The sequence below is a fragment of the Capsicum annuum genome, chromosome 7 (genome assembly GCF_002878395.1).
Source record: "Capsicum annuum cultivar UCD-10X-F1 chromosome 7, UCD10Xv1.1, whole genome shotgun sequence".
Lineage (NCBI taxonomy): Eukaryota > Viridiplantae > Streptophyta > Magnoliopsida > Solanales > Solanaceae > Capsicum > Capsicum annuum.
The window spans coordinates 154,339,181-154,352,752 of record NC_061117.1 but is presented as its reverse complement, the minus strand read 5'-3'; positions in this window follow the sequence as shown (position 1 = coordinate 154,352,752).

Below are 13,572 nucleotides of genomic sequence, written 5' to 3'. Positions count from 1 at the left end.
GCTGGTTGGGTAACTCCTCCAGTGAATCTGATAAAGCGGAGAAGTCTACAACTGTTTCCATGCTTGCAGTGGAGGATGAGAAAGTAACCTTTTATTTTTTATTTTCCTTCATAGAAAATATTGAAAATGAATAAGAAAATGAGGTACATATCTTTAACATTAAGAAAAAGCATGAAAATTACTGTGACAGGAAGATAAATAAGCTAGAAAATGTATTGATTGATAAAATATTCAAACTGATTACTGAGAAAAATGATTTAGAATAAAATATAGAGAATTAGGAGCTTGAATTAATTTCCTTAACTCACCAGAGTTCTAAAATAAAAGAACTATGTGCTAAGTTAAAATTTAACAATTTGAGTTTACTGAGCCAACTGAAGAAAACAGATGCTTTTAAAAGTAACAAGAAGAATAAAGCCCCACAACTTCAAATTGAGATTAAAGAGAAGTTAGAGAATTCTAAAAAGCATTTCATGTTAGCAATCTACAAAAATGAGGAGTTGGAGAGGGACCTGGCCCATCTGAGAAAAAAACTCAAAAAATCTCTTCATTGGACTTTATCCTTACAAATCCTCTCTAGCCTCACTGGTCAGTGAGTCAATAAAGGTAAGGGACTTAGGTATCAGTACAAAGCTCAATCTTCTAGGTCAAAAGGAAAGGATGTTAAAAATGTTAAAATAAAAGCATATAAACTCTAGTACACTCACTATGGAAGAGATGGACACCTTATAGAGGATTGTCAAGCCTAAATCAAAACAAGAATAATGAATGTTAGAAATGTTCACTAGGGGAGTACCTATCCCAAAGGTATAAAACCTTGGAAAAACATGAAGAAACTCATATTACCGAGATTGAAAAAGAAGGATTTAATCACACCTCTATATATCTACTGGGAACTCAAGCTCAAATGGGTACCCAAGTTTGTAAATAATTGCAAGTGTAGTAGGGAGAAGGGGTTTGCAATCACAACAATCTTCTAGATATATATTTCTTCAAGTATACATATGAAAGGTCTGATTGTATTCTCTTTCCTAAGCATTTTAATGTAAAGGTGTCATATGTGAATCGGTAAAATTATAAAAATTTCATGTAGTTGATGGGAATAGTCAAGAGCCTAATAATGCAAAAGAAAATAATGGATAATGATCAAAGATCTTAATCATAAACATAGGATCAAATGGATGAATTCCAAGAAGTGTTTAGTCAAGATTTTGTAAGGACCTGGTCCAATAGAATTGATCTTAAAGAATCAAACTTGAAGCACATATCCTCTTATACCCCAAGACATTCTAACTTAATTTGGAGGGAAGAGTGCAAACATGAGTTTATGTCAGAAATCTCATGGCATTTTCTGTATTTTTATTCCAAAAATAAGCTCACAAAGATGTGAAAAAGGCTGGAAAGTTCAAAGCAATGTAGAAGGAACTCTAGACATTTGAAGAATGCAAAGTCTAGGACATGCTCCTCAGGCCTATTTCTAGAAAAAAATTGTTATATTGTGTGGTGTAATAAATCAAACAAGCTGTAGCTGGGATTCATCAAATCAACTTGACTTACTAGATGTATCAACTTCTCTTCACAAAATTGGTTATGTTCAGAAGGCAGGTATCATTGGTAAATAAGGTAGACATTGGTCTAAAGCAATACCATAACGTTGTAGGTATACATCTAAGGGAACAACTTTAGTGGTGGACAGATGTGACAAGCACAATGTTGAAGATTTGCAGAAACTAGAGAAAGACCTGGTCCCATCTTTTAGGTTAGTATCTTGTATGGGCATATTTTTTCTGTTCTGTTAAGAAAAAGTTGTGTCCCTCTTGTCTTTGTGTACAAAAAATGTTTTCCTATTCTAAAAGTAAAGGTAAGTCACCTAAAAGTCTGAAATGGATCATATATTATTCTCTCAAAAAACTCTTTCTTGTGCCTATTATTCTCTTAAATCCAGTTGCAACCACTCGTTCTCCCATTAAGAGGAAAATCCAAATCTCAAATAGCCCTTCTATAAAAAAGACCTTCTTTATGGCTTTATCTCTTCCTATTTCATGTCCTTCAAAGAATTCTAAGCTTGGCATAGTTGCAAGTCCCTTTATAAATCTTCTTAAAACACAACCTTTTTCTTCTACTCTTCCAAAGCTTAACTCCTTCATCACTCAACCTATCAATGAAGTATTATCCATGAATATTCAAAACTGTTCTGATGATGTTGTGATAGATGAAACCCTTGTTGCTAAAAATCTTATCTTGTTGTCTAATAGCCCAGGAAAGAGCATAGTTGATTACAAGAAAAACTATGTCAATAAAACAACAAGAATTTTTAGAAGATGGTCTATAAGTTTTACTAAGAAGTGGTTGATTCTTAAGGAACCTGGTTCCAAGAAGCAAAAAGTAGCTAAAAAAGAATTTGTGATCACTTATACCAAAAGAAAAAATAGGGACAAAAATATAGTTGTATGCATGGATGTTAGAAATAGGTTCTTGAAGAATGAAAAAGTGTTGAAATATTTTTGATTTAAATTTGCTTACAGAACATGGTATGGTTGAATTAGTTGAGCTGGTCAGACATTAAAGTTGGATGCATCTCATGGAAGGACCTGTTCCCACTATTTTAATGAGATAGTCAGGGAATTCTATTTTACTTTGGAATTCTCAGAAGATGGGATGAATTTTGCTGCACATGTATAAGGGAAGAAAATAAATTTGAATATGGAAACACTGGAAAGAATTTTGGAAGTTCCTATATATAGGGTGAGAACTGTCTCCAAGCAGTTACCTTCAGTAAAATTCTTAGCAAATGCATCCAAGGTTGAAGAAAAATCTGTGGCTACAGTGAATAGGAAATAAATCAAGAGTGAGTTCCAATCGGTCTTTGACTTTCTGAACAAGGTGATTCTGCCTAGATCACAAAAGAAAAGCATTACCCTAGCAACTGATTTGTATGTAATGGTATACCTTAGCTGCTTTGAATTCTTTAATCTACCTATAGTGATAATAGAACACTTTCACAAAGTGGTCCTTGGAAAGAATGAAAAGTATGGCATGCCTTATGGATTTTGGTTGAATAAGGTATTTAAAAAATTTGGTATTGTCTGTGAGAATGGAACCCAAGGTGCTATGCTTTAAATGCTTGGTATAAAGAAATTGGTAAAAATTTAATATTTATCAGAGCAAGAGGAGCAAGGAAATAGAGGAACTAAAGGGCAATTCAACTGCCAAGGATGAAGAAATTATCAAGCTTTAAGATAAAATTCAGCAACTCTCCAAAGGAAGCCCATGTGATAATGAAATACTTAGAACTGAGAATGATGAATTGAAGAAGACGCTGATGGTGAGGTCCTTAGGTCAAATGAAGAGATAAGGCATCTCAATGACAACCTGACCCTACTCCTTTAAACTATTCCTGCTAGTCCTTCACTTGTTAATTGTTCCTAATTTATGTGTCTTTTTCTCTTAAGAATATTTAATTTATGCACTATAATTATACTTATCCTCTACTTATGAATGAATCTTTTCTTTGTGTGTTAAGTTATATACCTTTAACTTGAAAAGTTGTTCTTCATGTTAGTGTTGCCCTAGTGTCCATGAGTTAACTAATTTGTACTAATTACTCTTGGTTTACTGTCTTTACATTTCAATAATGCCAAAATGGGGAATACTAAGTACATACAGTACGGGACTAGGTACTGGGTGTTCTAGGTAAATGTGAATAGCATTTTGATAGGGGAAAGAAAGTGATGTGCTAAGTGAATATTAAGTCACAATTATAGAGGGAAGCAAACAAGTGTTTTGCTGCAAATAACAACAAAGGACTAGGTCCCTGTATTACATGATGATAGGGGGAAGCACGATGATTGGGGGGCATTCATCTTTAGAGTGGTAATCACACAGATTAACAATGATAGATGTGCTCAAAGTGGTATGATTGGGTTGTTATCATTAAAAAAGGGAAAAATTGTTATGTGTAGTTTTGATGATGAGCTACTAACTGCAAGGAACTAGGTCCCTGGATGTTTAAGGTAAAGTATAGTAGGCATGTATGTCTGCATATTTTTGTCCTCTTATGTAACAAACTTGTAGGTGTTGGTTGTTCTAATTAGAGCATCTGGCCCAATGAGATTTTAGCCCTAATAATCACTTATCTATAAAATAAAAAAGAGGCTTCTTCATCAAACAATTTTTACACAAATCAGAAGAGTGAAGTAACACAACAAAAACTCTATTTCAAGATTTCTCAAGCATTTCTCATGTTCTTATATTTGTGGTATGCTTAAAGAGTCAGTGAGTGTTCTTGAGTGCTTGTTTTTAATTGAACTACCCATGCTATAAGAGTAGTGTTATGTTTTGTTCATGATCGAGAGTGATTATATTGAGTTGACGAAGCTTGTTGCTAATTATAGTTAATCAGTGGAGAGGATCCTTGGCTGAGTTGCAATGATGAGCTTGTTGTGGAGTTATTACAAGCGAAAAGAGCCTAGAGTTAGGCAAAAATAAAGTTTGTAATCAAGAGGTTGATTATAGTGGATTTCTTTGAGGTGATTATGAGAGCAAGCCGTGGTTTTTCCCTACCTTGAGTAGGGGGTTCCACAGAAAATATTATGTTTTTGATCTTCTTGCACTGCCTTTAGTTTTCATGCACTTTATTATTTGATTGTCTGTGATTGACTTTGAAGGACCTGGTCCCTCACTATGTAGTGAAACCCCCAACGGTTCCAACACTTAGATTTATATTTTCTTCCCAAATAAACATCACACAAAAAATCTCAAAACACATAAAACTTAACAAAACATTCCGGTTCCACATTCAAACCATAATTGACAAGAAAAGAAACACGGAAACAAGAACCCGTAGTGGAAATGTGTTACATCCTCACCACTAAATACCTATGCATTGTCTCTAATGTATCTAGAAATATAAAACAAAGGGGCGAAGACCGAGCTCGATCTCAACTTTAGTGGTCCCCACAGTAGTTGGGCTGCTCTCAACAATAGTAGTACTAGACATGACTGGTTCACTTAATGGTGGCTCAGGTGGAGAGGTTGTACTGCTGATCAACATAGCAGCATTAGTGTGACGAGAACTGATATCTTGCATCTCTATCTCTCAAGTCTTATTTTGGAAATCTCATTCAGTCTATATACTTTTTACTCTCGCAACCTCAATCTTCTCCTCTTTTATTCTACTCTCGCAACCTCAATCTTCTCCTCTTTTATTCTCTTTCTCTTTCTTTTCTTATTCTTACTCTTCTCACTAGCCTCAACATTATTCATTATGGTTGATGGTACAACCTAAATATCTGGTATCTCCTCTTCTAAAGAGATCACCTCAGTAATAGGCATCAATTCAAATTATTTGGTATGAAGCTCTTTGACTGACTTCTTGAGCTCAACCAACTCAACCTTTACCTCTTATAAATTTAGGCATTATACTCCCTCAAGATGCCAGCTAATCTGCCATTCAAACCCATCATACCAGGTCTTCATGGTCTGTGTCTCCTATTGAATTCCACTATCGACCCATGGCTTAACACTATTCTCAATCAGTTTTACCATTACGTCAATTGTACCTAATGTCTTCTATAACTCAACTAGGAAAGTGAAATACATTGGGTTTTACTCCTTGAATTTTTTTTGAGTTCTTAAACTCACTGCCCAGACTACAACTCTCTTAATGAATCATAATATGTCAATACGGATCTTAAGGATCCAATAATATCCTAGACAGTATGTTGGCCTAAAGTTTAAGTTGTGACTAAGAGTAGGGGTTGCAAGTTGTAATGACACTAAGCGAGTCTTATAGTCCCATCTGTAACAATAATAGTGTGATGTCCAAAGTATTCTGTCTTGACTACGACTTGGACCCTACAAGGTTATAAGAAGGGGGAGAGTCCCTCAGCTACTTACTTGACAACTCAAAAGCCCTCTTTACTCCCTCAACTTCTCTCAAGCAAAGCAATCTAGGTTTTCTTTAAAATTGAACATCTACGGGTCAAATCAAGGTTTCTCTCCATAATTGAGAATCCTTCAGGAATGTTACTCTTTCTCAATTTTTATTTTGTAAAAACATGTGTTTTAAATAGTTTTTCATGTGATTTTGATGTTGGTTTTGGAATATGGGTCGAGGATTTTGAATGTTTGTCTTTGAATAATGTTTCCCATAGTTTACATATAATTGTTCATGCTTTATTCATGGTTTTAAACTTGCGAGGTGGATGGGTGTAATACCCCGTACTTCTACCTAGCTTAAATTCATCCTAAAGATGTAAAAACCTTGTTTTAAAGATGAATAAACTTTTTATAATGTGGGAAATTTAATAAGATTTCCATCAATACCAAATTCACCCAAATCTGACACCCGGGCAAAGAGTTAGAGCCTTTTTAGTGAGACAGTGTATCACTTGAGCCCTCAGCGCGATGCTGAGCCAACTTAAATAGCAATATTCCTTTCTCAAGTGAATCTCCATTTCTCTGCATCGCGCTAAACTTCCAGGTCATAAAAAAAGTGGCAATGTGATAGCTCTACGTCACGCCACCATACAAATTCCCAATTGTCCAGTTCCAATGGCTTGGCGTGATAGTGGCACGTCGCACCAAGGATGAAAATTTGAAATTTTCTAGTTTTTGCGATATTAAATCCCAGGGGCCATTTGGTCTTTTCCCATGACTTTAATTTCCATCCAATCATGGGATTTAACCCTAAGAGTGCATTATTTGCTCACTTTTGCATTAGTCTCTAAAATTAAAATCAACTCTACTCAAGAACAAGAACACTAGCTCTCAAATTCAAGTGCCAAATCACAAGAACTCTCCATCAATACTTCCAAATTCATTAACTTAGGTATGCAGGGTATTCATTGATGAATTTTTTTTATCCATGAAGCCCCAAAATCAAGTTTTAAATCATGTATTATGAATATTATGTTGTAGGTTGATTATGTTTATGTGATTGTTATTGTATGGTTCCCAAGTTGGAATCTTAATGTGTTTTCATGAAATTAAGTTAGTATATGAGTTTAAATCCATGAATTGAGTGGTTTATGATATGTTAATTGATAATTATAAATATGCCCTAAGTGGTGCACGTAATTTGTTTGATAAAATACCTAGAAGACTAGAAATCATGTAATATAGTTCAATTGTGACGTAAGTGATGGAGTTATGTTTTACCCTTATGTTTAAAGAACTCCCATGCTATAAATATGCCTTGTGAATGGTTGTTGCATTGCTCATGAATTATCCTTATGAAATTATACCATATTTACATGCAATCCTATTAATGTATAAGTTTGTGATAGCCATGTACTTCATGAAATCCCCAACTTATTGTATTATAGATTTTTGATATTGGTCATGTACTCAAGAATGTCATGCCTTATCAGTTTCCTACTATATTGAGTCCTGGGGTACTTGTACCCAACAATTTAGCTGTGTGCCTAGAGCCAATGTCATGTTTTCATGGTATCCTTAGTCAAGCCATGTTCAGTAGAATTCAACCAGTCATGTGACTCAGGAAAATTCAGTGAACTCAGTAATCCCAGTAAATCTTAGAAAGCTCAGTAATTCAGTAATCTTAGTAGTATTTCGTCAGTCAACAGAACTTCATGAACTCAGTCCAGTTCAATTCATTAATCATGTTCAGTGTCTATTTATATGGGAGTAGGAGTTAACACCGAGTGAGCCCAAGAATGGGAACTCACCTGTTGTTAGAGGATGTGATTCGTAGAAGAAATCTTTGTGCTCCAGAACTATGTAGCCAGTGTAGGTTGAGACATCATAACCTATTATATGAGGGTATATGAGGTGGCTTAACCTGTTATATAAGGGTTACACCATTCTCATTAGAGTAACCTATTATATGAGGGTCACTCATATATTGTCCTTACTAGTGGTGCTGTATTGACACCCTTCTAATTGGGGTTACAGATTGGACCCCAACTCAGCCATAATGGTGTATTAAGGGCATATCGATTAGATGACTACTTCCCAGAGTTATAGTTTCAGTCTCAGTCTCAGTAATAGAACTTAGATAGTTCTTCAGATTTTAGGACTGTCAGATATAGTAAACTTAAAATAGTATGAAACTCCGCTAGTTTCATCAGAACCTAGACTATCAGATACAGTTGCTCAATATCAGTTATATCAGTTATACAGTTATCAGTATCTCATGTTATCAGTACACAAACTCAGTAATCATGTTATCACGAATTTAGTTACAGTCTTTTATTCATGTATATTTTCTCATATTCATGTTATATAGTCAGTCAGTATAGTTTATGCATATGTATCCTTTGTATTCATCCTACATCATATTCATACCAGCACATTCAATCATACTGACCCATTTGCGCTATGGTTTTTATTTTATGCCATAGGTTTTAAAGCACGAGCTCCAAAGCATTAGTAGCATTCAGTACTCAACAATCAAAGTTAGCAGTGAGTCCTTATCCTTCAATGACATGAGCATTATTTTATCATTTCAGTATTTAGTTTATTTCAGTAGTTGGGGACATGTCCCATCAACTCCTTATTCAGACAGTTAGAGGCTTTTCAGACTATCATGATTAGATAGTTATTTTAGTTGTTTTAGGGATTTCATACCCCATCCAAATGTTATATTTTATCATATATTATGTCTCAGTTTTGAAATTTATGGCCTTTGAGCATTTATTTCCGCATTTATACAGTATGTTATGAAATTTTCCAGTACAAATATCATTCATGGATTAGCTTGTGGTCCTCAGGGTCATGAGATCATGTAGCATTTTGGGTACCAAATTTAGGGCGTTACAAACTTGGTATTAGAGCCAGGTTCAATAGAGTCCTGGGAAGTCTGAAAACTGTATCTAGTAGAGTCTTATACATGGGTGTGTTACGTGCCACATCTATGTACATGAGGCTATAAGATGCTTTAGAAATAGTTTCCATTCATTCAGTATTCACATTGTGTCAGTGAGCATGAGCTAAAATTCAACTCTCAGTCTAATCCATTTCTCCCTTTCTTCTATAGAACATACCTCCCAAAAGAAGAAATGGGAATCAATTCGCCCTTCAGCCCATTCAACAAGATCTCTTGGACAAACACGTTTCTCATGTAGAGTTCAGAGTTGGATACACTACTTTTACTCGTCAGTTGCTGCTCAGAATGAATGACCAGCTGTCATTTCAGCCAACCCAACAGCCAATTCAGCTACAATTATGATTTAGGACTTCACCCGAATGAATCCTTTATCATTTTTAGGTCTAAGTCAGATGAGGACCCTCAAGAGTTCCTTGACCAAGTTCAGAAGGTTACAAATATTATGGGGGTTACTTCTAGTGAGACTGCTGAGCTAGCTGCATATCAGTTGCAGGATGTTGCTCACATATGGTTCAAATAGTGGAAGTCAAAGAGGCCAGTTGATGCAGAGTCCATAGAGTGGAACTAGTTTGTCACCGCATTCTTAGCTAGATTCTTTCCCCAAGAGTGAGGGAAGCTAAGGTGTTAGATTTTATTAACTTTAAGCAAGGAAACATGATGGTGAAAGAGTATTCTCTTAAGTTTACTCAATTATCCATATATTCTCTTAAGTTTACTCAATTAGCCATATATTCTCTTAAGTTTACTCAATTATCCAGATATGCTCCCCATGTAGTGGCGCAAGGCCAAGATTAGCAAGTTTGTTTCTAGGGTGAATGATAGTATGGTTAATGAGCAATGTTGAATAGTGACATAAACATAGCCAGGCTTATGACCCATGCTCAACAGATATAAGAGCAAAATATTAAGCTGAGGGAGAAGTAGAATAAGAGAGCAAGGATAAGTAGTTTCAACTTTGCTTAGCCTAAATCTAAAGGAGGGAATCATTCTCAATTATGTCGTAAGTCATTCGTTCCAGATCTTTTCTTAGCCAGTGCTCTAGCTACTAAGTTTAGGGATGGTAATAGAGATAGAGTGTCAGGCTCTAAGTTTCAGGGTAGTGTTAGCAGTGCCCGCACCTATCCTGTTTTCCAAACTTGCGACAAGCACCATCAGGGTACTTATAGAGCTGGAAGTTGTATTTGTTTCAGATGTGGAAAGCTAGGTCATAGAGTTAGAGACCATCCTCAGCCACATCCTCAGGGTCAGCAGAACTGTTCCTCAGCTCAGTCCAGTCCCCCAAATCAGCAACATGCCACCTCAAATGCTACTAGTGGTCAGTGGACAAACAAACTTTATGCTCTCCAGTCTCGACAAGATCAGGAAAATTCTCCTGATATGGTTGCTGGTACGATATAGATCATTCACTTGCATGTTTATGCTTTGCACCAAACTTCCAGGTCGCAAAAAAAGTGGAAACATGATAGCTTCGCGTCGCACCACCATGCAGATTCCCAATTGTCTTGTTCTAGTGGCTTGGCGCAATAGTGGCGCATAGTGCCAAGGATGAAAATCGAGAATTTTCCAGTTTTTGTGATATTAAATCCAAAAGGTCATTTGGTCTTTTCCCATGACTTTAATATTTTCCCAATCACGGGATTTAACCCTAAGAATGCATTATTTACTCACTTTTGCATTAGTCTCTAAAATTAAAATCACAAGAACTCTCCATTAATCCTTCTAAATTCATGAAATCAGGTATGCATAGTGTTCATTTATGGATTTCTTTCATCCATAAACCCCCAAAATCAAGTTTTAAATCATGTATTATGAATATTATGTTGTGGGTTGATTATGTTTATGTGATTATTGTTGTATGGTTCCCAAGTTGGAATTTTAATGTGTTCTTATAAAAGTATGTTAGTATATGAGTTTAAATCCATAAATTGAGTGGTTTATGATGTGTTAATTGATAATTATACCTATGCCCTAAGTGGTTCATGTAAGGGGTTTGATAAAATACCTAGAAGACTAGAAATGATGTAATATAGTTCGATTGTGAATTAAGTGATGGATTCATGTTTTACCCATATGTTCAAAGAACTCCCATGCTATAAATGTGACTTTTAAATGTTTGTTGGATTGCTCATGAATTAGACTTATAAAATTATACCATGTTTACATGCAATCCTATTCATGCATAAGTTTGTGTAACCATGTACTTCATGAAATCCCTAGCTTATTGTATTATGGATAATTGATGTTGTTTATTGTTGATGTTGTTTAAGTACTCAAGAATGGGGGTACTTGACAATTTAGCTATATTCCTTGATTTAGTGTCATTTTTTCATAGTATCCTAAGTCAAGCCATGTTCAGTAGAATTCAACCAGTCATATGACTCATGAGAATTCAGTAAACTCAGTAATACTAGTAAATCTCAGAAAGCTTAGTAATTCAGTAATTTTAGTAGTATTCTGTCAGTTAATAGAACTCCGTGAACTCAATCCAGTTCAGTTCAGTTAATCATGTTCAGTGTCTAGATTGGAGTAGGAGTTAGCATCGAGTGAGCCCAAGGATGGGAACTCACATATTATTAGAGGGTTTGATTCTTAGAAGCAATCCTTATGCTCCAGAACTATGTAGCCAACATAGCTTAAGATATCATAACCAGTTATATGAGGGTATATAAGGTGGCTTAACCCATTAGATGAGGGTCTCGCCATTCTCATTAGAGTAACCTTTTATATGAGGGTTACTCAAAAATTGTCCTTACTAGTGATGCAGTATTGACACCCTTCTAATTAGGGATATAGAGATTACCCCAACTCAGCCATAATGCCATATTAGGGTTATTTCAGTTAGATGACTACTTCTCATAGTTACAGTTTTAGTTTCAGTCTTAGTAATAGAACTCAGATAGTTCTTCAGATTTCAAGACTGTCAGATACAGTAAACTCAGAATAGTATGGAACTCAACTAGCTCAATCAGATCTTAGACTATTAGATATAGTTGCTCAGTATCAATTATTTTAGTTATACAGTTATCTGTATCTTATGTTATCAGTACTCAGAATCAGTAATCATGTTATCATGAATTTAGTTATAGTCTCTTATTCATGCATGTATTCTTACGTTCATGTTATATAATCAGTTAGTATAGTTGATGCATATGTACCCTTTGCATTCAGCCTACCCACATGCATACCAATACATTCAATCATACTGATGTATTTATGCTATGATGTTTTACTTTATGCCATATGTTTCAAAGCATGATCTCTAGAGCATCAGTAGCATTCTAGTGCTCAAGAGTCAGAGTCAGCAGTGAGTCCTCATCGTTTGAGGACATGAGCACTATTTTATCATTTTAGTACTTAGTTTATTTTAGTAGTTGGAGTTAGTTGGGGACGTGTCCTATCAACTCCTTATTCAGACAGTTAGAGGCTTTTCAGACTATCATGATTAGACAATTATTTCAGTTGTTTTGGGGACTTTATACCCCACCCAGATGTTATATTTTATCAGATATTATATCTCAGTTTTGAACCTTATGGCCTTTCAGTCTTTATTTTCTTATTTATATAGTATGTTAGGAAATGTTCAGGTATAGATATCAGTCATGGTTTTGCTTGTGATCCTTCAGGGTCATGATCACCGCGTAGCATTCTGGGTACTAGATTTGGGGCGTTACAATGGGTATGGTGATTTCCCCAAATTAGGAATATTGACAATTAAAGTGGTAATAACCTCAAACCCATATTGTGAAATTGATTTTTCATATCAAAAGTATGCACATTAACTATTCTTGAACTATTGCATAACATGACAAACTAATAATGCATAATGATTTTGTATTGAACATTGTGGGATTGTGTAATTCCCTAAGAAAATATGTAATTAAACCATGGAGGTTGTGAATTCCACTAAGTAATGATAATTGGTTTGGGCATGTTGATGTTACCTTACAAGTGTATTTGGTATGGCGATACCAACTATGTATGCCTAAATGTGTAATATGGTTTAATAAAAGGGATTATGTGCTAAACATTTTAATAGGGCTTAAAAGAGGGTTGTGTAGCTGGTTTATGAAAGTGGTGGTCTTGAAGGATCAATACTAAAAATTGTATTTGCCAGCATAAGGGTCTAAATGGCCTAGGGTTGAATCCCTTTACTTATGACCGAGTGCTTTGAGTCCACCTTATTATATGACTGGGAGGTATGAGTCCCCCATATTACATTAATTAATTGGATGCTTAAGTCACGTTAGTATCTGACTGGGTGGTTTGAGTCCCCCGAACATACATAAAAGATTATTTTCTGATTTGTACGGCTACACTAGGGCCCGACTAGGAGGTGCCAACTGGGGCCCATATATTCCATGGGTACTATTATATGAGGGTTAATCTTTACAATCCAGGCAAAATTTTGCATGTTAATCATTGTTCCCTATCCTAATATTTAATATAAATATATATGTATGCATATATATATATATATGGATATGTACATTGAGTTAAACTGGATTTTGAATTATCATTACTTTGTCTTTATCCCTTAGTTACATGCTAGTACTTAACACAATAACCATATCCAGAAATTATATCCCCACGCAATGCAGGCATTAGAGATACTTCTACTTTTCCTGTGCAGTGTTAGGTGGATCAACTCAGTTTGTCGGTCATTTATGGTGAAGTAGAGAGCTTCAATATTTTGAAAGACTTGGTAATTACATTGGTTTTAT